General features: G+C 39.3%; 1 pseudogene; it reads right to left on the bottom strand.

The window, feature by feature from the left end:
- Positions 1-24,710: 24,710 nt before the first annotated feature.
- On the bottom strand, positions 24,711-24,827 carry LOC129409062 (5S ribosomal RNA; annotated as a pseudogene).
- Positions 24,828-27,356: the final 2,529 nt, after the last annotated feature.

Here is a 27,356-nt window from a genome sequence, read left to right as displayed (position 1 = left end):
GATGATGATAAAAAAATAAATAAAAAAACAACACTCTTTATTTAAACAACATTTCTAACATTAAATCATAGTACTTTTATCATAGTACCATATTATCATGTGGTCTTATATCTGTGTAATCTCTCAGTTGTCAAGGTAGTCTCGATACTAGATTTAGAATCGATTAGTAACTGATTTTCGATGCTTTTGACCATCCTACTGTCTTTTGCTCCCCTATGTAAACACTATCTTTGAAACACCTGCGTCAGAGAAACCACCTATTAAGTATAATTCATATAAGGCGGACATTACTTGGAAATAGCGAAAACTGTACATTTGTGCCCACTTTTCATTCGCGCAAAGTGCCTAGGCTCATGGAGCGGCGCTCTGAAGGCCAGTCCACAGGGCACTCTGGGTAATGGCCTCTACATCAGTGCATTCAAATGAAATATCAAGCAGTTTTGGGGCCAGGCAGTATGACAGCTGACCACGGGCAGTGCCAAACCCCAGACAGCGGGCACCGGGGACAGGCCTTGAGGAGGTTTTGCAAAGGTGGCCGTAGGAGGTGACCCTGGGTGGGGTGATGGGTTTAGACAAATCATGTGGAGGAGCAGGGAGCAGAGGAGGAAAATGAAAAGAAGTCACTCAAGAAAACTGGCCTGCTTCCGTGGTTTACTTCAAATGCAATATTTCGTAGGATTAAAGGAACTAGATGTAAGATTTGGATTTAAAATGTCATAAATTTAACCTATTTTTGTCCACAGGTATGAAGTATATATGTTAAAATCAAATATATGATGATGTAATCTTAGTCTTATTTATATATTATGTAAAATACCATTGTTCCCTCATGAAAAACATGTCTGAAGAGGTTTTAGATGTCATCCATGTTTGAGTAATCTAGCAATTTCTCGTGGACCTTATCGCCAACTCAACCCACAAGTCTTCCATAAACATATAAAAACATGATACAAAATGATACATGATAACTTCACAAACCTAATGCGATGTGCAGTAGTTTCATTAGCAGGATTCATGCTGATTGTGTTATGATAGCGCTCTGTAGGGGTGTGACTTAGTGTGGAGAGCAAAGAGAGAGTCGACTCAGAGCATCAAAAAACGTATTAAACATCTTAATAAGTTACATGGTAATATAGTGATCTAAATATTATTGTGTTAGTAATTAATAATCCTTCTTAGGGATGTAACAATAACCGAAATATCGTCAGAACTCGTGGTCAGTCACAATATATAAAATTTAAAGTTTTTTTCACTTAAAAGTATCAAAACAGTGGGAACTGCACGGGCCTTGATCCTTTACTTACCTTACTATATAAGAAAATAACTTATTGTAAAAGAGGTTTTGGTAAGGAGACCCAAACTTGCGACCTCAGAAAGGACTGTATTTTAGGACTAATTCAAGTATCTTCAATCTCCCCAGGTTATCTGGCCAGGACAATGAACAGGATGTCAGTGCACATGTAACCACTCTTTATTGACGATGAATCATTCATGGTTCATGGTCGATTCATGGTTAACTCATGGTTGCTATAAAGACAGAAATAAAATAAAATAAAATGAAGCAATTATATAAATGTCCAACGATAATTATGGCATTAATAATATAAATATTTCAATAAACAAATACAAACATAACAAGTGAAAATGCAGAGAAAGACCTAAATGAAACCTGTTTACAGTGATGCAGTGTAAAAACACTAGTGACGGCCTGATAACTCACCTTAACTTCCTCGCCAAAAACTCAAAATTCCTATGGCTCCTGAACGCACCACAGGTGGCAATAAGGTGCAAGGAAAATCTAAATCTCAGCTGGTGAACGCATCATCGGTGCAGATTATGCAACCAAGATGTGATACACCGATATGAGACCAATTCAGACAGATACATAATACACAGAAAGTGGATGAACAGAAATTTGAAATTATAATGAACTGACTTCCATTGTCATGGAGGCATGAACCCATGATGAATGAAAACAAAAAGAAAAGTCAGAGAATGATAAGATGGAGCGACCAGCCCCGACGACTGATACCTGTGTACTGACACTGAAAAGAAGTTTCCGGGTCGTGGCTGGGACCCAAATGTCCAAATAATAATATATATATATTTTATATATAAATAAATAAATAAATAAATAAATAAATAAATAAATATATATATATAATATATATATATATATATATATATATATATATATATATATAAATTGTCATATTTTAGTTATGGGATTCAGACATCGTAATTGTGTGATTGTTGGATGTCCTAACAGCGGAAAACAGCTCAAGAAATGGGCTTCGGAAGTTTGCAAACTCCATAAATGCAAAAGGGAATCAGATGTGTGTGACTGCCTAAAAATCATTCCGAGTTTGCAGCGAACATTTTGTATGTGGAGTGCCATCAAACAAAATCCTAATCCCTCGGCTCAAGCTTGGTTACAAATTTAAAAAGTCAAGGCCAAAGCGAAAGGCACCAACTGTTCGCCAAGAAACACCTTCCACTGCAAAGTGACCAAGACGTGATGTTGCTGTAAATTTTGTTGAACAAGAAAGTGCGAGCTCAGCCTGTTTGTCTTCTGTACTTCTCACTTAACAAACGGGATCCGCGTTGATGGCGCTCCACATACAAAATGTTTGCTGCAATCTCAGGATGGTTAGCTTTTTCGTCCTTCCTGTGTATCAGTACTGCCCATCACCTTTGCCTTTCACTTTTCGCCAACGTCCGAAGTCAGTTTTCCGCTGTTAGGTTATCCAATAACCACACAATTACAATGTCCGAATCCCATAACTAAAATAGGACAATATCAGAACCAGAAACTAAAGTGATATGGTTTAAAAGACTTGAAAAGATTGGCTTTGACAATAGACACATCCCACTGGGAAATTGAACATGGCAGTTTGATGCTCACTTTTTCGAAAAATGCTTCCCAGTATGCATTGCGTAAATCTTTATGATTCACACTGAAGACTAGTCAAGGTATTTAAAAACTAAAAATGAGCACATGTACAATTAAGGTTAACCTCTCCAAAATATCTCAATAATGATCGTACCGTGAGCGGCATATCGTGATAATATCGTACAGTGAGATTTGGATATCGTTACATCCCTACTTCTTCTTTAAGTATAGTGCCACATTTTGCTTCTCAAGACAAATGTAATATCTGAAAAAAAGAGTAGCCTGTTTCAGTTTCAAACCTAAAATGTCTCTCTCTGATCTGAATGGTCACTACCTAAAAACCCCAGGGTATACTCATAGTACATACAGTTCCTTTAACACTAAATTGTGATTGATTTGCACCCTTTGTTGGCGCGTCAGTGTACTCCTCCAAATATGAGCGCACGGATCATCCCTGCGCTCTCCTGCTCTTTAATTGATATTTATGGCTTCAGTTGCTTCCTTTTAGACACAACCACTTCTGCAGAAATCCTCCCAAAACTAATGAAAAGGTCTTGTTTTGCTCAAGGCCCATTTTTCTATCTGTCAGAGAGCGGTACATTCCGGTCGATGGTAGCCGTGTATTGAAACCCAATGCACTTCGTGTTTTTGTGCAAGGTTTATAATACTGACAGAAGTAGTATGATTCATTGGCATTGGCATTCCATCGGAAGGAATTAATGAATAAAATGTCAATACAACTGGAACAATGCTTGAAATGTTTCGTGAAATTAAGCAGCATTTATTCAGTCACAGAACACATAAAGAAAAGAAAATGCATCTCCACGGACCTGTGACTTGGCCTTGTGGTATTACCTGCTTTTCTCCATACACGTGCCTTGTCCTCATAAGAGTATAAGGCAACAACAGAAAGTCCAAACACCTCCGGGGAAAAACATGCTATTCATTTTAAAGTGATAGTGGAACTTTCTGGAGGTGGGAGGTTACCTGCAGGATTTTTGTGGAAATAGAAAGTTAAAACTATACTTAGAGCCTACGAGAACACTTGCGAGTAAAAACATCATTCATTCACGTCTATGGGCCTGTTTACACGAGAACACTTATGGGTAAAAACGACAAAATATTTTATCAGAAGTGCATTTCATTTAGACGGTGATGGCGTTTTTGGCACTTAAAAATGCAAAAATCTGAAACTGCCCTCCAGAGTGGAAAGGTTGAATACGCTCTGCCTTAGCGTTTCCGTCTACACTGCCCAAGACATAAAACTCTGGTCAGATCTGGTCACGTTTATGTCACATACATACAGTACACAGAAACAAACGTGATGGAGCCATCCCAACAAATGTACAGAAAATGCATAGATACTATTAGTATGCATTACCTGCAATTACCTCTGTCAAATTCTGGACCAGTTTGTTGCAGGCGAGCCAGACGGCATGCATACCCAATCGAATTCCACACACTTTTGCGTCACAGTATGCACGCAGATTTCCTCCCAATAACGCTCGTCTAAATGTGGAATAAATGGTGAAGACGCGACGCCACTTTTGCGTCTTCTGTTCAGACTGTTATCACATAAATGTAGCCTTAGTTTATACATACATACATTTTCCATGGAGACAGAGCGATAGATATAGAGATAGAGAGATGGATAGACAGACTGCACACAATAAGGAAGCATGATTTTTAGTGATGGGCAAATGAGACGGAGCACGTCTCGTTAATTCTGAAACAAATTGCTCCGAAGCACTGCCTCGGAGCTCGTCTCGCAGCAGCCGCTCACGTGACCAAAGTGTGGAAGTGTCGCTTCCTCCCCCTACTGCTTCACTCTGCGTGTCGATCGCTTCAGTGTATCGAAGTGTTTCATTGGCTCAGCGAATGTTCCGCTCTGTGATTGGTTCAGAGTGCTTCAGAGTGTTCAGCGCACTTCCGTGGTTTGACAAGCACTGAACTGCTACAGTATAAAAGATGCACCAATATTTCTTAAAAATGTTGGGTAGTGAGGAGTATTGTGTGACGTTAGTGGTGATTTTAGGCGACTTTTGGCATTTGTTTCATTTTCGATGGCATCTACAAGTGGAAACAAGCGATCCATAGTTTGGGATCACTTTGATCTAATTCCACCTAACAAGGTCACCTACTTTCTTATTTACAGCATGTTATTTATGTTGCTCTTTACATATTATTTTAAATCATCATTATTATTGTTGTTGTTAGGTACGGTGTCGCTCTGCACACAAGTATTGTCTTACACTAACAATACTTCATCGATGCTGAGACACCTGCGTGCCAATGGTTAAATTTGTCCACTAGAGGTCAGTGTTTCTCCAAGGCCTCAGACACGTCGAACCATTTGATAGAATATTGCGACTGAGGTGTCAATGCTTCACGAGGCTCCATTCGCCCATCACTAATGATTTTCTATTTTTCAGTGCAATAAAAACATAAAACATGCATAATGAAAACACATGCTTTTTGTAGTCTGTTTTCAAAAAGTTATATACTATGGCTTTAATGGAGCAGCTCTGTCTCCCACTGTTCAAAAACTACAAGAGCAAATGCAGAATTTAGGATATATTTTCTATTAAATACAAATGCAAACATATGGGGAAGAACAAAGTGGCTCAACAAAAAATAACTGCTAAATGGTAGCTGTGGGCTACGTGTTACTGCGATACTAGTGCTGTCTGCCGTATTTTAACATCAACAGAACAATCTGTTTACTTTTCTGGGATAATGCCAGGTCAGTAATGTCTGTTGAGACTTAATTGAGACTCGGCTTATTAGTTGTGCTTAAAATACATAGAAAAATATGTATTTCACTTTTCAAAGACCATATATTACTGCTACTGGAACTACAAAAACCTGTATGCTGACTATATGATAATGTATATTTATATTATAGTTTCTGTTTCATCATGGTAGAAAGCTTAAAAAAGTCAATTTAGCCTAATCATTTCTTCAGTTATTTGATATGTCCATATATCAACTTCAGATGTTACTCTTAAAATTACTTTTCCTCGAACAGTTTGCCGACACTAGTCTTTTGTTGAATCATGTTTTCATTTTCCTCTTTTTATTTCACTACTTATAGTTTTTCCATTCTTTAGTTCTGCCTTTAGAAATAGAACTGGCAGGCACATAACCTATTGAAATTCACCCAGGATCCCATTTTAGGACGACAAAAGCTTTGAAAAATATTCATTCACAATAGGTTTTGAGTCAAAGACGTTGCACCAATCATCTCTGCAAACCTGATTTACTGTATTTGGCCTCCTCATGTCTGTTTCCATGGAAATGCTGTTCCTTTGGCTATAATATTCCACAGTATGGCATGATATACTTGGGATCTCGACATTCTGTTATTCATGAAACAACATCATATGACTCTTGTGAGGAAGGCAGCAGAGTGCAGGCCAAACTGTCAAGCTATGCAGAAAAAAGAAGTCTGCACATGAGATATTTATGTATAAAGTGTATGATCAATACAGAAGACCTAATGAACCTAATCGGACTGTATCAAAATGTGGTTTTAACTTTCTGTTTCTATAGATAATTTTGGTGAAATTCCAACTCCAGAAAGTCGCATACTATAATTTTAAAGAAAAAGAAATGAACTAAATTAACTCATGTTGAGCTTTTGGCCATGTTAGAATGGTGTAACCTTCTCAAAAACACACCTGGAATTGTGTTTTGTTTCATTCACACATGTTTGAGTAACTCTGATTTATTAATCTCAGTCCTGCACAAGTCCATTTTTGGACCACGCAGAACAGCACTGCACCCCTCCCTGTTGACATTCCACCATTACCCGCCCATTCTAACTGAAGCATTCATCAGAATACGAACTGAAAATTACAACTTGAAGAATTACAATCACAAAATTAAATGAAATGGTTAAGCTTTCTTCAGTTTGAATATGAATTCACAGATGCGACTCGAATGTCATCACTTCACAGGACTAAACCAGGACTAAACCAGAACTGAACCAGGACTCACTGTCCGTACGGACTCGGAGGTGTGCCCGTGTAGACTGTCAGGTGGCCGCACGCAAAAGGACTAATGCAGAGCTCCGCGCCCCACGGAGGTAAGCTTAGCCTTTGCCCGGTCGCGCTTTGCAGACACCCTGCTCTGCATACTCTCTCTTAAGTCCAAGATTAGGCCTGGTTTGGTCCTGGTTTAGACCTGATTTACTCCTGATTTAGTCCTGACCCCCCAGTGTGTAATTACTATCCGCCCGCATACCTGCCCATAAAATTCCAGAACGTTAAAAACCCGCCCATTTCAGCAACTATTTTGCCTATACCCGGTACAGGACTCTGGTCTGTCTACATCTCCAAAGCTCAAAATGCTCTGTTCCACCTTATGATGTCATTAAGCAGTAGTCATCTAGTTAACAGTTACCTTTTACCTTTAGTTCAGCAGAGATTAGCAGTGCAAGGGCTGTGATCACCTAAATGATTCTAGTGAAAGTGTATGGAGTTTAAAAACACAGCAGAGCACTTTCTGTATTATCACATGACATCACAAAGTGGAACACAGCATTTTCTGTTTGAAAGAAGCTACCTAAATATGCAGGGTTTGTGTGTCAAACATGTAAATTAAACAAAACAAAACTCCAGGTATGTTTTTGATGAAATAGCGTAATACAGGTCCTTTAAATAAAATATAATATTAAAAGAATTGACTTATAATATTAATACGAATTAGTACTCTCCTTTCGTTGGTACTGGACATGGACTTTCTTTTAACTCTTATACATTTCAACCTTTCTCATTACACCTTTGTTTCTCTTCCGTTCTGTCTGCGGCCGTGTCCTCATTACGGTTTGGCCAGATACTTTGGTGCTTTGTTAGACCTGCTCCAGTCTTTGAAGCTCTCCCGTGTAACTACAGACAAACCCGGGCCTTACCTAAAGAGGTGTGCTCCTCCAGGCTCAGACCACCGAAACAAAGCCTTGTGTTTGGAAGAAGAGTCAGGCCCCAGCAGAGATAATGAGCCTCAACCACAGCGAATGTATCCTAGGCGGTGTATCCAAAGCTCCCATTCCCCCGAGGGTCCGTGAACACAACACAGTGAATCCGATGGGTCTGTCTGCCACCTACACTTACAGAGAGCTACAGTCAACCAGGGGGAGTTGGAAGTGTGTATTCACCAGGGGAAGTTGGCAAGCCATGGTTAAAGATACAGTATATAGTGCATGTTTAAAGGGAAAATATTGCACTATTTCTGGAGCTGTGTTTTGTTTCACTCACACGTTTAACACAGAAACTCTGCATATTTAGGCTGCGTTCTTCTCTCAAACAGGACACTACCTTTTGATGTTGGGGTAATACATTTCTGTACACCTTCACTAGAATCATTTGGATGATTTCAGCCCTGGAATTGCCAATCTCTATTGAACTAAAGGTATAAAGTAGCTTTACACAAAAATGTGTGAATGAAACAAAACAGAAGTGCAGGTATGGTATTTATTAGGGGTGTAAACGATATCCAAATCTCACGGTATGATTTCCTCACGGTACACCTTTTTAGCTTAGCTTTTGAATGAAATATCATATATTTTTTTTACTTGTTTCTACTATACACATTTTAATTTATATTTATTTATTTTAGACTTATTTTTAGGATATGCAGTGTTTCCTCTGTAGGAGCCTCTGCATCAGGAGCAGAGGTCGGCTGTAGCTGTCGGGTCTGTCCTGCGGGCTCCTGGTGGAGGGTTGGTGCCTGGGCTTCATCTCTCCCCTGGCTCCTGTGGTGGTTCCTGGTGGTGGTGGACGACTCTCTGCTCCTGATGTAGACGGCTCCTCTGATGGTGCTTTCTCAACTGGTTCGCCTGTATTCAGCCTCACATTTTACTATGTGTCGTTTTATGTATTTTAGCAGGTTAATGTGTGTGTGTGTGTGTGGCTGTTTGGGTGTCTGTGATGTTTGGTTGTGTTGAGTCGGGCAGCTGTGGGGGTTGGGTTGGTGGATGGGTGGGTGGAAATGTGGGATTGTTTTTAATCTGTGTAAAGCACTTTGTGTTACATTTTTGTATGAAAAGTGCTTTATAAATAAAGTTTGATTGATTGATTGATTGATTGATACAATATTTATTGAGATATCGTAAGAAAGCTCACGATATGGTGGGGAGGCTCACGATTAGGGATGTAACAATATCCAAATCTCTCAGTACGATATTTTCACAATATATATCTCACGATATGATGGATGTTTTGTGGATATTTTGCTAATTTTCCTCCTTAAAATGCCTTGACAAGACTTAACCTTAAGAACTAAGACTTAAAAGTGCTTAGAACTGTTATTTCGTTTTGTAGTCTGCACTGAAATGGAGCAAAGGCTCATGGTCTACGTAGTTCCCTCTGTCTTTTTTAACTATTGCTGCACCATAACTCTTCATTTAAACAAAGAGACTTGTAATTCTATATGTTGTGATGGTCCATGATATTACTGTGAGAACTTTGATGATACGATATCACAATATTTTGGTTATTGTTGCATCCCTCGTATTTATCTAAAATGACTTCATAAAACGTCTAAAAGTCTACTGATTTTTGGGTTGGAAAGTTGAGGGCCTCAATGGGAGCCAGTTCCCATCACAATAAAGTCCTGCATATCATACACTGTATACAGTGTCGGGGAGGTCACTTTTAAAATGTATTCTCCTACAGATTACAGGTTACATACCCCAAAATGTAGTTTGTAATGTAATCCATTAAATTACTTAAACATTTTGGGGTATGTAATCTGTAGGGGAATACATTTTAAAAGTCACCTTCCCAACACTGTCTATAAACCTTCTCTACATTGGACCACATCTGGATGAATGAGCGCCAACACTGTCTTGTCTGAATCTAATAATATAGCGTTTTACTGTCGGAGAATCAGGAAGTGCACAGTTAACATGCTAGTTGTTAGTAAACCTCTGCTCTGGCCTCTGAAGTGCCTTTTAGTTAGTGGAACTGTCACACAGAGAAACAAACAGTATGAATGGCTGCGCGGGAGATATGAATCACCAGCCTTCTGTTCGGCTAATAGACTGACCGCTCCGCCTGCTAACTGCTATGAAATGTACCAAACAGTTTTTTATAATAGACTAGAGAAAATAAATACTGTTGGTAGAGTCGATTTATTAACTCGGCTTTCCAACTCAAGGAGATTACATTCCTCAGGATATGTTTAATCTTCTATTATATTCTGCTAATATAATCTGCTCTCCATCATCGACACTTCTGCTGCACCAGACTATAAAGGGACAGATAATACTCCCTACAACTGTACAACAACTCACCCTTATGTAACAGATAATACTCCCTACAACTGTACAACTACTCACCCTTATGTAACAGATAATACTCCCTACAACTGTACAACTACTCACCCTTATGTAACAGATAATACTCCCTACAACTGTACAACAACTCACCCTTATGTAACAGATAATACTCCCTACAACTGTACAACAACTCACCCTTATGTAATAGATAATACTCCCTAACAACAACAACTCACCCTTATGTAATAGATAATACTCCCTACAACTGTACAACAACTCACCCTTATGTAATAGATAATACTCCCTACAACTGTACAACAACTCACCCTTATGTAACAGATAATACTCCCTACAACTGTACAATAACTCACCCTTATGTAACAGATAATACTCCCTACAACTGTACAACTAACTCACCCTTATGTAACAGATAATACTCCCTACAACTGTACAACAAAACTCACCCTTATGTAACAGATAATACTCCCTACAACTGTACAACTACTCACCCTTATGTAATAGATAATACTCCCTACAACTGTACAACTACTCACCCTTATGTAATAGATAACTCCCTACAACTGTACAACAACTCACCTTTATGTAATAGATAATACTCCCTACAACTGTACAACTACTCACCCTTATGTAATAAGATAATACTCCCTACAACTGTACAACTACTCACCCTTATGTAATAGATAATACTCCCTACAACTGTACAACAACTCACCCTTATGTAACAGATAATACTCCCTACAACTGTACAACAACTCACCCTTATGTAACAGATAATATACCCTACAAGTATACAACAATTTAAATAAAAGTAAGGGGGAAAAAATTTTTTAAAAATAAATACAAAAAATAAATAAATAAAAGGGAGGCAGTTGGGTTACACATTCACACAGTACATTTTGTCAAAATTATACAATTACTGTACACATTTTCATAGGATTTCAGTAGTACATGCACATTTATATAATTATCCTCTATTTGACACCAGTATCATGTTAATTGTGCCTTTTATTTTGAATATATTATTACCATATATATGTTTGCTCTTTGTTATCATAAGAGATATGTATATGTATGTATACTGTAATGTGTGAGCTATTACTGACTGAACACAGACTGTAGACATACCTTTCTCATTAATGTACTTCAAAGTACTGTGCCCACTTACATGTAGCATATTAGCATATAGATTTGAATTAAAATGTTACCATGGTAATCCCCAGAGGTAAAAGTAATTACAGGGGCTCTTTAAATTAATTGTATGATGGTTAGTGTGAGGTGAACGTAAGTTTAATCTTGGAGCTTGTTCATCAAGTCAAGGGAGCCCATTCTCAAACTCTGATCTTGATTTTGACGTCAACTGCTGCTTTTCCAGTACGTCCCATGGTAAGTGAAACTGAGTTAACAATGTCATATTTAAATCAGGTACACCGGCTTTAAAATACTACTGTGTCTATGCAAATATTAGTTTTTCTACATCTGACTTTTCCATTAAAGGTGACTATATCATTTTTTGGAAAGTCCACCACCTGCTTGTGTCCATAAAGACACTTTTGCTTCACCAGTAGTTTTCACAGTTTCACAAGCAGTGTGGAGACAAGACCAGACAGTGGTTTTATTAGAATTAAAATATTCTTATTTTCATCAATATATTTTCTGGGTGGGTGGAGAGTCCCTGCCTCAAGTGGAGGAGTTCAAGTATCTCAGGGTCTTGTTCACGAGTGAGGGGAGGATGGAGTGTGAGATTGACAGGCAGATCAGTGCAGCATCTGCAGTGATGCAGACCCTGTATTGAACCATTGTGATGAAGAAGGAGCTGAGCCAAAAGGCAAAGCTCTCGATTTACCGCTCAATCTACATTCCTCCCCTCACCTATGGTCATGAACTTTGGGTAATGACAGAAAGGACAAGATCACAGATACAAGCAGACAAAATGAGTTTGCTCCACAGGGTGGCTGGGCACTCCCTTAAAGATAGGGTGAGGAGCTTGGTCCCACGGTGGGAGCTCGGAGTAAAGCCACTGCTCCTCCAAGTTGAGAGGAGCCAGTTGAGGTGGCTCCGGCATCTGTTCTGGATGATTCCTGGGTGTCTCCCTTGGGAGGTGTTCTGGGCATGTCCCACCAGGAGAAGGCCCTGGGGAAGACCCAGGACACGCTGGAGGGACTATGTCTCTCGGCTGACCTGGGAACACCTCAAGGTCCCACTGGAGAGCTGGAGAAGTGTCTTGGGTGAAAAAAGTCTGGGAATCCCTGTTTAGACTGCACTCCCCACGACCTTGCCCTGGATAAGTGGAAGAAAATAGATGGATGGATTAGATGTAGTCATTATATTTCAGATTTTAAAATGTATTCAAAAAGTCTCAATAAATAATAATAATAACCATTTGACCAGTATGGTAATAACCATGGACTAGTACAATAACCAGTATAGTAGCCTTTAGCTGAGACTCTCTAAATTTGGAGCTTTCTACCAAGTTTTGATGTTCCCTCATCAAACACATGCAAACAAGTGTTTTATATGTCATCCATGTATGTTTGAGTAATCGATCGATTGTGCGCATCGATTGTGTGTGAGTGCTCTGAAGGTGCTGTGACTTAGCAGTGCCAGCGACAAAACTGAAACTTGTTTAAGATTTGAATATGTTGTTTTCGATCAATATCACATTTTCAGAACAATAAAAGCGAATGGTGATGGTAAATATACGTGTGAGCAGCTAATAACACACAGAAATATCCCGCTGTTAACATTTTCTCACTTTCGATTGATGTCACTGGCCAGTTTAGCACGATATGTAACTGAATGTGCACACCGTATTGTATAAGCATTTCTAAGTGTGGTGCTTCCAAACAATATAGCACTATAGGCTTCAAATATACTGTGATGGCGCGGTGTTGATGTGAGGTACATAACGCTGTGTGATTACATGTATTGTGTGGGCTGTTTGCTACTTACTTTAGCACACAATTGGACCCCATGCAGAGCCACACCTCCGACTGCAGATAATGATGCATAAAAATGTCGGCTACATGGTGTTCAGGTCCGGAGGCTGAGCGCCGCTGGGGGAGAGCAGAAAGGGTGGTCCTGGTTCTTCTGTCAGGTATAGGGTTTTTTGTGCATGATGACAAAAGATGTACACAGCCATGTCTTTTATTATTGTGTGTGTTATGGTGTTGTCATGATACTGAACTATTGATAATAAGAGTAAAGTTTAATTCTCAACACACTTTTTTTTTCTTCTTCCAAAACAAAAAGTATAGTATTAGGGTGTGAATAGGCATGTTTTTATACAGCGCTTTCCCACCTTCAAGGCACTCAAGCCCTTTACATCAAGAAATCAGTCACCCATTCACACAGACATTCATACACCAATGTAGAGACACTGGAGGCAAGGTGGGTTTAATTGGCCCCAGTGCACAACAACAGCTGTGGGGGCTGGAATCGCACCACCAACCTGTGGGTCAGGGAGGTCTACCAGTGTCGAAAGTGAGATTTGAACCAACCAACCAGTGGATAAACGCTCTACCAGCTGAGTTACTGTTACCACGTGCTTGTACTATTTTTTGCAGGTTATTTTTCCTATTTAAAACATTAAAGCATTGCTCTCTAGAGGTGGCACGTCAGCTGCATGATCCCATGGAAACAGACAGTTCACGACAACAACAGTTATAACCATTCTTTGGAACATGGAGATTGACACCAGTTTCATGGAGACAAGCAGAAGGTGCTGCTCCTCCAAGCCAAATAAGAGTGAGGTTTGTGGAAAAGCAAGCTTGCTCACAGTAAGGACACATGTTTTTTCTGTGGTTTCTGTATTTCAGAGCAATAAAAATATCAAACAACAAGCCTGGCCAAAAAGCTACCTGGTGGGGCTTTACACCTAAAATCTTCTATGTGGTCTGAACTTCCATCACATCCACCATCTTCATTTGACCTGTACAGATACCATATTATATATATATATATATATTTTTTTATGCATTTATTTTTGGCAAGTAAAGATTTACATTTATATACAATGGAACATATGACATAACATGGACATAACATAAGTGAAATCATAATAGAAATGAAAATAACAACAACTACTAATAACTATTATTAATGCTATTTTGCCCAAAAAGGAGTGGGAAGAAGAAAACTTATTTAATCCCACTCCTACTATATTTTTCAAACTATAAGTCGCACTTTTTTCATGGTTTGGGTGTTTCCTGCGACTTACACTCCGGTGCGACTTATGTATTAAAATTTAAATTTTCACACTGAGAGTCATGAGAGGCTCTAGGCTTGTGTGTCAGTATCTGCTACTCCTGTTACTCCTGTACCACTGTCACTTCACACTCACACATTTGCGCATGTCTCCTGCAGAAAGAGCCTCTGTCCTGACTGGTATCATTTCAGTCAATCACACCATTACTTCTGTAGCACTGAAAATTTAAAATATAAGTGATTTGAGTGACAACTGAAACCATCCTGTCGGGATTCAGAAAGACCAGAATAATTCTAACTGGAACTGATGCTGAGTCTGACGACAGCTACACAGAAGAGGAAGCGGCGCTCTGTTTACCATACATAGTTGCTCAGAAGTGACACTGAGGATGAAGAATTCAATGGATTTAGTGATTTGGAGTGAGATGGAGAGTTTGGTAAACTTGTTCTGTTCTGTTGTTTATATTATAGTTTATCTGAAGAACTGTTCATATGTGACGTTAACAGTCTGTTGTTCTCTGTTCTACTGTTATTACTAGAACTTGACTTTCAACAGGAAATGTCTGTTCCTGGTCTCTGATTTTATATACATTTATTTTAATATGTAAATATAAATATAATAAATTTCCCCATAAAATGTGACTTATACTCTGGAGCAATTTACAGTCAGAACAGAAAAATACGGTATATTATAGCGGCAGCTCTTGAGATCAGAATAAGTCAGTTGTGCACTGTCTGCATCTAACTATAAAGCACTTTATTGTCTGATAATCAAGAAGATGGCCCTGAAAGTTGTGAAACACACTCATAAACTCATCTCAGAGAGTAATTAGGATACTCAAAATGTATAAGGTAACTGAGATATAACTTTTGACCACCGCAAAACATTAAAAGCAAAATATTACGCAAAATGAACTCTTGTTTAAACTGTTATAATGTAATTACATCATCAAATACAGACCTGGAGTTGTGTTTTGTTTCATTCACACATGTTTGAGTAATCCATTATTATTAGTCTGACTACATCTCCAAAGCTCAAAATGTTCTGTTGCACCTTGTGATGTCGTGAAGTAATAATTTTCACATTAACTATAGTTCAGTAGAGATTGGCAAATCCAGAGACAGATTGATCCAAATGATTCTAGTGAATGTTTATGGAGTTAAAAAACACAGTGGAGCATTCTTGTATTACCACATGAAATTACAAGGTGGAACAAAGTGTTTTCAGTTTGAGTGAAGAACTCAGCCTAAATATGCAGAATTTGCGCATTAAACCTGAGTGAATGAAATAAAACACAACTCCAGGTCTGTTTATGATGAGAAAACAGCATTATATCGTTGATCAGAAAATAGCATAATATGAAATAGTTCTGTTTTTTTTTTTTTTTTTTTTTCAAAATCAGGTAGAGCACCTTTAATAGACATGTAGCTTATTTCACCACTTGGCTTTGACACCACCTGCACAACCCTGTCGACATTTGCCTTAGCTCTAATGCGACTTCACTCTCTCCAAATCCGTGGAAAAAGATAGTTCACGCTCCCTTATCTCACAGTAATCTTTTTTTGAACAACTCAAGTCAGAGCCGCCTCCGTAGTGCCGAGAAATACAGACCGAATTCACCTCAAGAGCCAATGTGACAAGGCTGGGCAGTAGTTAGCGTGAAAGATGGATTTTTTTTTTTTTTTTTTTTTGCTGAGAATGTTACTTTCTTGAGGAGTGCAGATAATAGCTTTCATCGCTCCCCATGTTAGGTTAAGCTACAGTTATTTTCTTTGCCCCGTGTGTGCTAAGGACTAGAGCTACAAAACTGCTGTCTTCATGTTAAATCTACTGTTACTGTTGGAAAAAGTTTTTTAAAAATATACATGTTCTTGTTACTTTTCACTACAGGGTACCAGTAGCATGTGTGTTTTGGTTATGCTTGAAGTAGACATGCAATCACACTAGCGAGACTTGAAATTGCAAACTTCTCATCAGGGGTAAATGCTTTAGTCAATGGCTCCACTTTTCTCCAGTAGAATTAGACTCCCATTTTGATATTGTCATTAGGGATTTGCATTCGGTTATTTTTCATTTTTAATCAATCGTCGGGAGAATTAACGATCAATTTTCAATGAGTCATTAATGTTTTTATATTAAAATTATCATCATTATTACTATTACTAATCTGCATAAATAAACTCAACTTAACAACTTATTAACCATAACCACTCGAGAGCCACATCAGCCTGTTTGATAATATAATGTGTTTAATGCAGCTTTGACACTTTTGTTTACGTTTTACAGAAACAAAATTTAAAATCACATGGCTAATTAGCATAAACGATAAGCTCTGATGCGGTTCAGCTTCTGTCGGACTAAAGGACATGACTCAGTGGAATATGAGTGTTCTCTCTGTGACAGAGGGATGTTGATGATGATGATGGTGAGTCTGTTCTGGGTGTATATTGCGTTGGAGATGGTTCATGTCTTCAGAGATCAGACATGTGCAGGTTTAGAGTAGCTTTATATGCTGCAGTAACCAAGATACTGCATATACATGCACCATGACAAAATCGGGACACTGACATGCATGTAAACGCTCTCACTGGGTGATATAGTGATTTCCAAGGAGGTGCCAGAGCCGATACGTGGAACTGTGAGACCACAGCTCCAGTGTTTGTGCTGTCAGACGCAGCCTCGTCTCCTTATGCTACGCACAGCAACCTACATTTGCTTTGTCGATTACATTCATTTTAATCGAAATTCTTAATGGTCAATTATCGATTAATTGACTAATCATGCCCATCCTTAGTTGTCATGGATATAATATTGCAGCTTGGCCATACAGGCTCATCAATACCCACTCTTTGAAGTAAAGCCATCAAGCTGACCTGGTTAGTACTGATGCCGTAGATTGGGATCCTTGTTGCTTTCATTCTACATTAATAACCGACCAATGAGGCACCTTCTTTCCCCGAGGTCACTCCTGCTAACATAAGCAACTGGTTTGATTGAGAGTGTTGCTAAGCACCTTTTCCTCCAAACAAACTAGCTTTGTGGGCTTGACAGGGTGTTACCTGCAACACTCTTGCTCCTGATTGGCTCTTTGGTTGTTACGATACACGTGGTCAGATTATGAACTACAGACTCAAAATTGGCCGCTGTAACTGCTACTGTCAATCGGCTTCATTTGGCTGGACCCGAAATCTCTGGGTGACGTCACGCTCCCTTAGTCCATTTCTTTACTCAGTCTATGGATTCAGTGCTTTCTAAATCCAATGCATTGTCATTGTAGTGTCTCAGGCTGTATGTGCGTCTCACCCTCTTTTCTGTCCTACACATTATCAGTGTTGGAAGGGAACAAAGTACAAAAATAAAAGTACAATACTTATTAGATATCTGTAATTTTGTTTTTGTTTTTTACAGTGGATACTTTTCACTTTACTTCACTGCATTTGAAAACAGGCATCTATACTTTCTGCTCCACTACATTTTTGAACTGGCCTGAAAAGTAAAAAAAAAAAAGTACTTGACCTGCTTATGACCTGCTGAAATGGCTGAGACTGATTTATAGCACATTTCATTTCAGTTTAAATCCAAACTTTGAGCAAACCAAACAAACAAAAACAAAGAAATCGATAGAATCTCTTAAAATCATCACTTAAGGAAAAAGAAAGAAAAAGAAAGTCACTACATTTGATGCTTTAATTGTTTAAAAAATCTATATGTCTTACTCTTAAAGTACATTTTTAAACAGATACTTCAATAGTTTAACTTAAGTAGATTTCTTCATGTGATACTTTAACTTGTACTTCATTCACCACTGCACATAATAGAAGAAAGCACATAAAAAAACACCGCAAATGTACGTAGGTAATTCATGAACCTTGATATTTCGGAAAATAGAAAACAAAATAAGACGCTCTCTGGCTTTTATTTGTATTGAATGAGCCTGTTACACTCGTTGCACAGTTGTACCATCCTCCGCCATTATTACGACACATTCAACCTTGTCATTTGTGTAATAATAACTTCAGCCATCTTTGTTTTTACCAGCACTTCCCTCATTTCCCACCACACTGCACCTGTCATAACACGATGAAAATTTCTCTCGTGTTTTTTTTTTTTTTGACTTAAGCAAGCTACAGCTAAAGCGCCTGTCACCCATCAGAATGAACTGAACGGGCCTCAGACAGGTGCCGGAGGAGCTGTGTCGGCACATTTTGGAGCAGAGTGGTATAACTCTATAGCGTGCGCATTACTCAGCCCTAGGTCAAAAATACAATGCCTGACGTAAAGGAGTGAAGATGGGTTAGAGTACGCCACATCTATTTTACAACAAAGGAGTGAATCAAGAGGAAATAAGGAAGGGAAGGTTATAAAGCAAGTTAAAAGTGTGTGTGACAGGTTAGACTGTTCATTTCATTAGATCATGTTTATTTTATGACTTAAAATAATGACCATAGATTGAAACTAGGGGTGTCAAATTATCGCGTTAATTGCGATTAATTAATTACAGTCATATTTAGCGCGTTATGTTTTTTAATCGCGTTAATCTCATTTTTAATCTCTAACTTTACTGTTTCTGTATACGAGTTGCTTTATTATAAAACCTGTTTTTATGTGTTGTTGGGACAACAACACCCCAGATAAGCGGAAGAAAATGAATGGATGGATTCTCGCAAGGATTTATGGACTTAAAAACTGCTTAGATTTCTTACCTGTGACTCAACAATCCAGGAAAAATTCAATAAGCAAAGGACATCATACAGAAGATTACTAACACAGTAAGAACAAAGCTAAATATAACTCCAATTATGTTTTCATATAACAATTCTTAATAATTCTTTGTTATTATATGGCATTATGATGAGTGAGCTACTATGTCCAAATAATGTCCCTTGTGGATTGATCAAATTTGTCTAAGTCTAACAATGATATATAACACGGTTAAAAGCTCAAAAATATATGTCATCTAAAGTTAGTTATTTTTTCCATAGTTGAGGGTATATTGTAAAAAAAAAAAAAAAAAAAAAAAAACAGCCCTTAAGAGACTGCTGTGTGCTGTCTGCATCTAAATACAAAATGTTTTATTGTTTCAAAATGAGGAATTGTGCTGTTAGCATGCTAGTGTTTGTTAGCAGTGTGGTGCCACCTGTCACCCATCAGAATGAACTGAACAGACCTCAGGCAGGTGCAGAAGGAGCTGTGCCGGCACATTTTGGTATAACTTTATAGCGTGTGCATTACTCAGCCCTAGGTCAAAAATATAATGTCTGACGTAAAGGCCTGAAGATGGGTTAGAGTACTACAAAAGAGTGAATCCAAAAGAAAGGAGGAAAGGAAGTAAGTTAAAGTTAAAAGCGCATGTGACAGGTTAGACTTTTCATTTCATTAAAATACCCTTGTTTAAGAACTTAAAATAATGACCTTTAATAGCAGGGGTCACCAAACTTTTTTCTCTGGGGGTCACATTATGGCTCCTGACTGTGATGGGGGCCGGGGTCGGGTCGGCCGTATAACAGAATTGTTTGACCCTGACGACAGATTATATTCTTAGAAAACTGCCACACTTTCTTTACATATCAGACAAACTGCACGCTCCTTACGCTGAACAAAAAAATAATTGGTCATCCACTGTTCTTTGAAAACACAGCACTCTCTGTTAACTTTTCGTACTTTAACATGAGTCATTTTGCTGTTCTTAACTGCACTACAGAACTCTGCAAGTATTTTGATTGTCATTTTTTGATCTCGAGCTTGTCAGGTGATGAACAATTGGTGGCAACTTCTGTGACAAATGTAAATATAAACAAAATAAAATATAAATACTTGATATAAATACCATTTTAATTGAAAAAAGTCAACAAAATACAAGATGAAGAAGTTATTATTTGCCAAAAAGTAATTTAAAAAAATAGGCCATGACAACTTTTGAGGATTGACTCATAGGGCCAGGGGCAGAGGGGCTGGGGGGGGCCGGTCAAAGGGCCGTGGAGGATCAGGGTATGATAGGGTACAGATATAAATTTCAAACTTGGGCGCTTCCCACACTGGAATCTGATGTAAGACTCCCTCAACTGGCTGAAGGTGGAATTATGATGGGAGGTTAGGGTTAGCAACAAACATGCCTGGTTTGAATGAATGTGGTGTTGATTAATGGACTTGAACTGAACTTCTCAGGATTTCTACCTGTGATGCAACAATCCTGGGAAAATTCAAACTGCATTTTTGCTGAGGCTAATAAGGAAAGGGGTTTCTACAGAAGATTACTGAAAACAGTAGAACAGAGACAAAGCTAAATACAACTCCAAGTATGTTTTATGTAACATATCAATGTTAGAAGCTCAAAAAAGACAGTTTTGCGTAATATGTTCTTTAAAGGGCTCATCTCATGCAAAATCTACTTTTCAGAGCTTTCTACCTTCTAAGAGTGATGTGTGGGCCCTGTATATGTCGCCAAAGTGGTTTGTAGATTGATTCGGCTTTTTTTTTTTTACAAATTACAGCGTATTTCTGCCACCATCTCACGTGACAACGAACTAAAGCTGTTACAACGATGACGTGGCAGCTACACCTTTGACATGTTTGACGTAGCAGAAAGTGCTTTGCATCCACCCCCCTCCCCCGCCCCACCTCTACCCCACATCGGCTGACAATTCCCACATGAACACCTAAACAAAAGCGACAGCATAAGCTCATTGTTCTACACTGCAGTGAACACGATATAATACATTTATCTACTAGTGTTTATTAATACTTTACCAATCAGTAATGTTCAGCTGATGTCGATGCGGTGCTTGTGCTTCGTGCACCTCCAAGTCCAAATCCGGGTCCAACACATATGGCTGAACACGCTGTATCTCCATGATGAATAAAAATTTATTCCTACCACTATCAGGGTGCACGCCTGTCTCCCCCTCCCTCCCTGAGATGGGCGGAGGAAGGGCGGCTCACTCAGAACCTATGTCACGTTTGTAGGGCGGAGCCTGTGCTTTCTCAGGACGGGCGGGGGGATGAGCAACAGTCGGTCTTTCATAGTTCCTGGTCTGTGACTGCCTCCAAGAAATCAGTAAGATTTCAGAACTATTGTGTAATGGATGTTCCAAAACCCAAATTGTGCTTGTTTATGTGCAGAAGATACAATGTGAAAAGATTTGCATGAGATGGGCCCTTTAAAGTGCTGGCACAGATATACTGTAAAAGCTGCCCTTAAGTGTCAAAATAAGAAGCTCATGTGTTGTCTGCATCTAATAAATAAAGCCTTTACTGCACAAGAATGAGGAAGTACGTTGTTAGCATGCTAGTGCTTGTTGACAGTGATGTGGCGTCGCCTGTCACCCGTTAGAATGAACAGAATGGGCCTCAGGCAGGTGCAGCGGGAGCTGTACCGGCACATTTTGGAGCAGACTGGTATAACTCTGTGGTGTGTGCATTACTCAGCCTTAGGTCAAAAATACATCGTCTTCACTTATAGAAGTCAGGATGGATTACGCCGCGTCTCATCTACTACAAAGAAGTGAATCTAAGAGGAAACAAAGAAGCGAAGGCTAAAACAAGTTAAAACTACATGTGACAGGTTTGACTGCTCATTACATTAAATGCCTTTGGTAGTGGCAGCAGAAAGAATTGCCATGGGGACAATACTGATCTTTGGTTTCTACCTGTGATGAAACAAACCTGGAAAAATTCAAATTGCGTATTGTCTGAAGTTCAGAGGGAAAGACCTTGTCACGGAAGATTAAAACCAGCGTGAATGAAGCTAAATCCAACTCTAGGTATGTTTTTGATGAGAGAACAATGATATAACATCAAAAGTGGCTGTACCCAATTTATTTTTTCCATGTAATTGAGGACTTTTGTTGTCGCTTCAGCACAGATATATTGTACAAGCAGCTTTTAAGAGTCAAAATGAGACGGTTGTGAGCTTCAGGATGAACTGAACAGGCCTCTGACAGGTGCTGGAGGAGCTAGTGAGTGTGCATTAGTCACGACTGGGTCAAAATACAAAAATACATCGTCTGTTGTAAAGGTTTGAGGATTCATTACAGTATTCTTTCCCAGCCAGGGGTACAGGGACCTCTGCTTGTACTCAATGTGATTTTCAGATTCAAAGAGAAGGTACAATTTTTGCTAAGAATGCTTCTTGACTGGGTGCAGATAATATGTTTTGGTTGCGGCCTGTGTTAGGTTAAGTTACAGTTATTTTCTTTGCAAAGGCCTAGTGCCACAAAATGACCACCTTACCTTTCACCAGAATCGAAGAGCAGTTGTCTTTCTACTTTTACTGCTAGAAAATCAGGATAATGGTTAAAAAAAGAGTTTGTAATATATATTTGTAGCCAGGGCATGTGATGTGGGTGCGTTGGGAGAGTTTTTGTGGGCTGCAAAGAACCCCCTACCGGCCAAGAGAGGCGCGACTGCAGTAGTTCAGTAGGCTCTTTAGACTTGAGGCCTGCTCCTTTCAGCTCGCCATCAGGGGGGTAGAAACCTGGCCAGTTTCCGTGGACTACACCGTGCATATAAGCTCTTTAACACGGTTTGGAACTCGATAGAAGGCTCCTGCAGCTGGACTCTCATCCGGCTTCCAACAGCACCTAACTCACACTGAATCACAGCGGCATAATAAGATCACGAGATTGACCGTATGACACCGAGAGCGTAACAACGATTGGTTTAACGGACCCACGTGACCTTGTGATGCGAAGATCCCGCCAGAACACACCGAAATACCGCGAGATTTAAGTTCCATAGTAGAGATAGGAGAGATAGGCACAGATGCATAGAGAGAGAGAGACGTTTTGCAGGATTTGTCACCTGGGATACACCTTGCTCCTGGTTTTGCCATTGTATACCATTCCTACGGTGTTCATTTTAGGACATCCTCAGATATCAGACTCAGGTGTCAGACATCAGACAAAAATGCATCAGGTCTCACATGAACAGGCATCGGAGTAAGCTAAAATGAACACCGTACATTCCAGTATGATCATTGTGCAATCAACTATGCAAAAAAGTGAGATTTGAACCTTTCTGGTCAGGACCTGCATGCTTGTGTACTGTGGTCCAAAGCAAGAAAAATATCTGATGAAGGCTTTTTTTGCCGAAACGTTATTTAAAAATTAAAAAAAAAAAAGCTTTTGGATATTGGCCAGTTAACTGTACTATGCATTTTTTCGCTTTTGTCTTGCTGTTCCCTGCATTTGCATTTGAACCACCAAGAATTTTGGTGTGCGTTTTCTGTTTCTTTTGACAGGACTTGCATGCTTATCACTGGGGCCACTGGCAGTACTCAAGCACTGACCTGAGAGTACTTGATGTGATTTCAGATTTTTAAAAGAGAAAGTGAAATTGAATGGAAATTGAAAAAGAAAAAATAAATAAATACAAATATTTGCATAAAATTGTAAATTGTAAACACTGCCCTGTACCTGATGATTGGACAATAAAACTTTACAATAAAACTTTACAATAAAAACTGTAATTAGATGCAGATGGTGCACTGGGGACATAGTCTGACCTCAAGAGCTGCTGATGTAATATATCTGACCTGGGGCAAGATATATTAGATTTATTATAGATTTCCATGTATTTTGCTCAAATACATGGAAAAAAATGGCAGTGAATTTAAAAGTGCAAGTTGCTTTGGAGCACCAGCCAAAAAATGCATAATGAAGAAGAAAAAACATATATAAGTCGCACTGGACTATAACTTGCACTTTTAGGGGAAATGTATTTTATAAAATCATCAAGTTCTAGTAAAAACAATAGAACAGAGAACAACCAGCTGAATAGGCGTTAAGATGTTAACGTAACATATGAACAGTTCTTCAGATAACTATAGCATAAACAACAGAACATAAGTTTACCAAACTCACAGTATCACTCCAGAACCACTAAATCCATTGAATTCTTCTTCGGTGTCACTTCTGCACATAAACCATAGATCCATGAGGCAAACAGAGCACCGCTTCCTCTTCTGTGGAGCTGTCGTCTGACTCAGCATCAGTTCCAGTTAGAATTATTCCGGCCTTTCTGAATCCTACAGGATGGTTTCGGTTGTCATTGATTGATTGATTGATTGCATTTATTTAGCGCCTTTCAAGACACCCAAGGTGCGTTACAGTTCATTATTCAGTCACTCCACACTCAGTGGTGGTAAGCCACTATTGTAGCCACAGCTGCCCTGGGGCAGACTGACAGAAGCGAGGCTGCCAATCTACGCCACCGGCCCCTCCGACCACCACCATCACTCATGCTCATACCACTTTCATACTAGGCAATGTGGGTGAAGTGTCTTACCTAAGGACACAACGGCAGCCACTGGTGCTCCACTGTGGCACCTGGAATTCCTAGCGGTCTCCCATCCAAGTACTACCCAGGCCCAGCCTGCTTAGCTTCTGAGATCTGACAGGATCAGGATTTGACAAGCTGGTATGGCCATTGTGACTTCCAGGAAACTTGCATGGTCCCTGTTGCCATGAAGTTGTGTTCTCCATCCCCGCTTTCCATCAGTCCCTCACAAGTTTCTCTCTCACTCCAAACTTTCTTTCTGCTGCTCGAATACCATTTTCGGCTGCATATTTCACAATTTGCAGCACAACAGCGGCTTTTTCTACAGGAGACATGCACAGTAGAGTGTGAAGTGACAGTGGTACAGGAGTAGCAGATACTGACACAAAAGACTAGAGCCTCTCCCAGCTGTCAGTCTTAAAATTTGAATGTATGTCACACCGGAATATAAGTCGCAGGAAACACCCAAACCATGAAAAAAAGTGTGACTTATAGTCCGAAAAACACGGTAATTACAATATGGGCAATACATCTGCTAAAAATCGTCAGTTGAAAATGAGGAAGTGCACTGTTAGCATGCTAGTGTTTATTAGCAGTGGTGGGGCCTGTCACTCAGCAGAATGAACTGAACAGACCTCGGACAGGTGCGGGAGGAGCTGTGCCGGCACATTTTGGAGCAGAGTGGTATAAGTTTACAGTGTGTGCATTACTCAGCCCTAGGTCAAAAATATATGATCTGACGTACAGGAGTGAAGATGAGATAGAGTACGCCACAGCTAATTTATTACAAAAGAGTGAATCATGAGGAAATAAGAAAAGGAAGGTTATAAAGCAAGTTAAAAGTGCGTGTGACAGGTTAGACTGTTCATTTCCTTAGAACACTTCAAATAATGACCATATGTCCTCCTGAGACCCGGCCCATTCATTTGTGTCCTTTATAGTGGCTGGTGAGTTAACCAATCTGCCTTTTAAGTGTTTTGAGATAGACTCTTAATGGGGGGACTAGATTCCTCTGCCTAAATTGGGCTGGGGGATTATAGGTACTATCATGTTCAGGATAAAAGTGAAATCAATAGGAGTTAGTTTGTGGCTGCACTATGATTAAAAAAAAAGAAAAAAGATAAACAAACACGTGCAACCTGGTCCCCACGAGGCATCGGTGGGGTCAGTTCATCACCACAGAAGCAGCTTATGAGGAGCCCAGTCCATATTAGATGATTGTTATATCCACAATGTCTGTGTTTATTAGGGATGGGCATGATTAGTCGATTAATCGATAATTGATCATTAAGAATTTCATCGATTACGTTAATTTTAATTGACAAACCGAATGTAGGTTGCTGTGCGTAGTGTGACCAAACAGGGTCCGTACATGTGTCTCTCTGCACTCAGAAGGAGTGAGACACAAACATTCGGTCAGCCTGCAACGTACCGAAGCACAAATATGTATTTAACGATGACTTGTACAAGAAATTCCACGCTTTCCATTGCGTTCGGGACAAGTGTGAGTCCATGTGCACAGTGTACAAAGCAGCACATATGTTTCAGTGTCCAGTGGGAAAAAGCTTTGACAGGTGAGAGTCGCTCAATGTCGATGACGAGTCCCCACCTCCCTCCCCCCGTACGGTGTCCTGGTTTTGACAAACGTAAATCTGGTCACACTAACCTGTATTCCACTGAGTCATGTCTTTTAATCCGGCAGAAATTGACTGCATCAGCGACACAAGAGCTGTAGTTTTATCTTCGCTTAGTTTATGCAAATTAGCGATGTGGTTTTAAGTTTTGTTTCTGTGAGAGTTGCTCAAAACTGAATTAAACACATTATAATGTCAAACAGGCTGATGTGGCTCTAGAGTGGTTACGGTTTATATGTCGTAAAGTTGAATTTATTTATGCAGATTAGTAGTGCAGATAGTAATAATAATGATGATCATTTTAATATTAAAACGTTAATGATTAATCGATAATTGATCGTTAATTCTTCTGACGATCGATTAAGAAAATTTCATCGAATGCCCATCCCTAGTGTTTACTAATGTGTAACCAAAATGTCATTTTTCATGAGTTGTGTATTTGTTAGTTGTGTGACTGTAGATCAGTGTGTTGTGTATCACCAGAAAAAGAAGAAATGAAGAAGAAGAATTTTAGTTCCAATTAGAATTTTAACGGCTACACTGAAAGAGAACGGAACTGTTTTAATTACTGATTATCTGGAAAACTATTAATATTTGACTACACAAATGCATAAAATTATAAATAGATAATAATTTTTCTGAGATTTTGAGACCACTCCCGTTACTCGAGCTCGATCCTTCGCGGAGTTCTGACCAAAAACATATATCTGACCTTGGTTACCTTGACCTTCAACTGACCTTGACCGGTTTCAACCTGTAACATCCAGTGTACCCCAGTTATGTGTGTGCCAACTTGTGTGATAATTGGGTGAATATTTTAGCCTGCAGATGGTTCAGAAATTGTCTATCCTTTATAATGGTGTGACCTTTCAATTGACCCGTGTGACCTCAAATTACCTCAGATTGTCACCAAACGTTTTTGGTTTTTGTGGCATTGGGAACGGGGGCTTGACCCACGTACCAAATTTGGTGACAATCAGTCCATAAATGGCAGAATTATCACAGATGGACACACACACACAGGGTGAATACAAAACCTGGTCAACTCTT

This window comes from Boleophthalmus pectinirostris, unplaced genomic scaffold, assembly GCF_026225935.1.
Source record: "Boleophthalmus pectinirostris isolate CB_2022bp ecotype Guang Dong unplaced genomic scaffold, ASM2622593v1 HiC_scaffold_18, whole genome shotgun sequence".
Lineage (NCBI taxonomy): Eukaryota > Metazoa > Chordata > Actinopteri > Gobiiformes > Gobiidae > Boleophthalmus > Boleophthalmus pectinirostris.
Note: the sequence above shows the minus strand (reverse complement) of the source record. Positions and strands in the feature narration are given on the sequence as shown.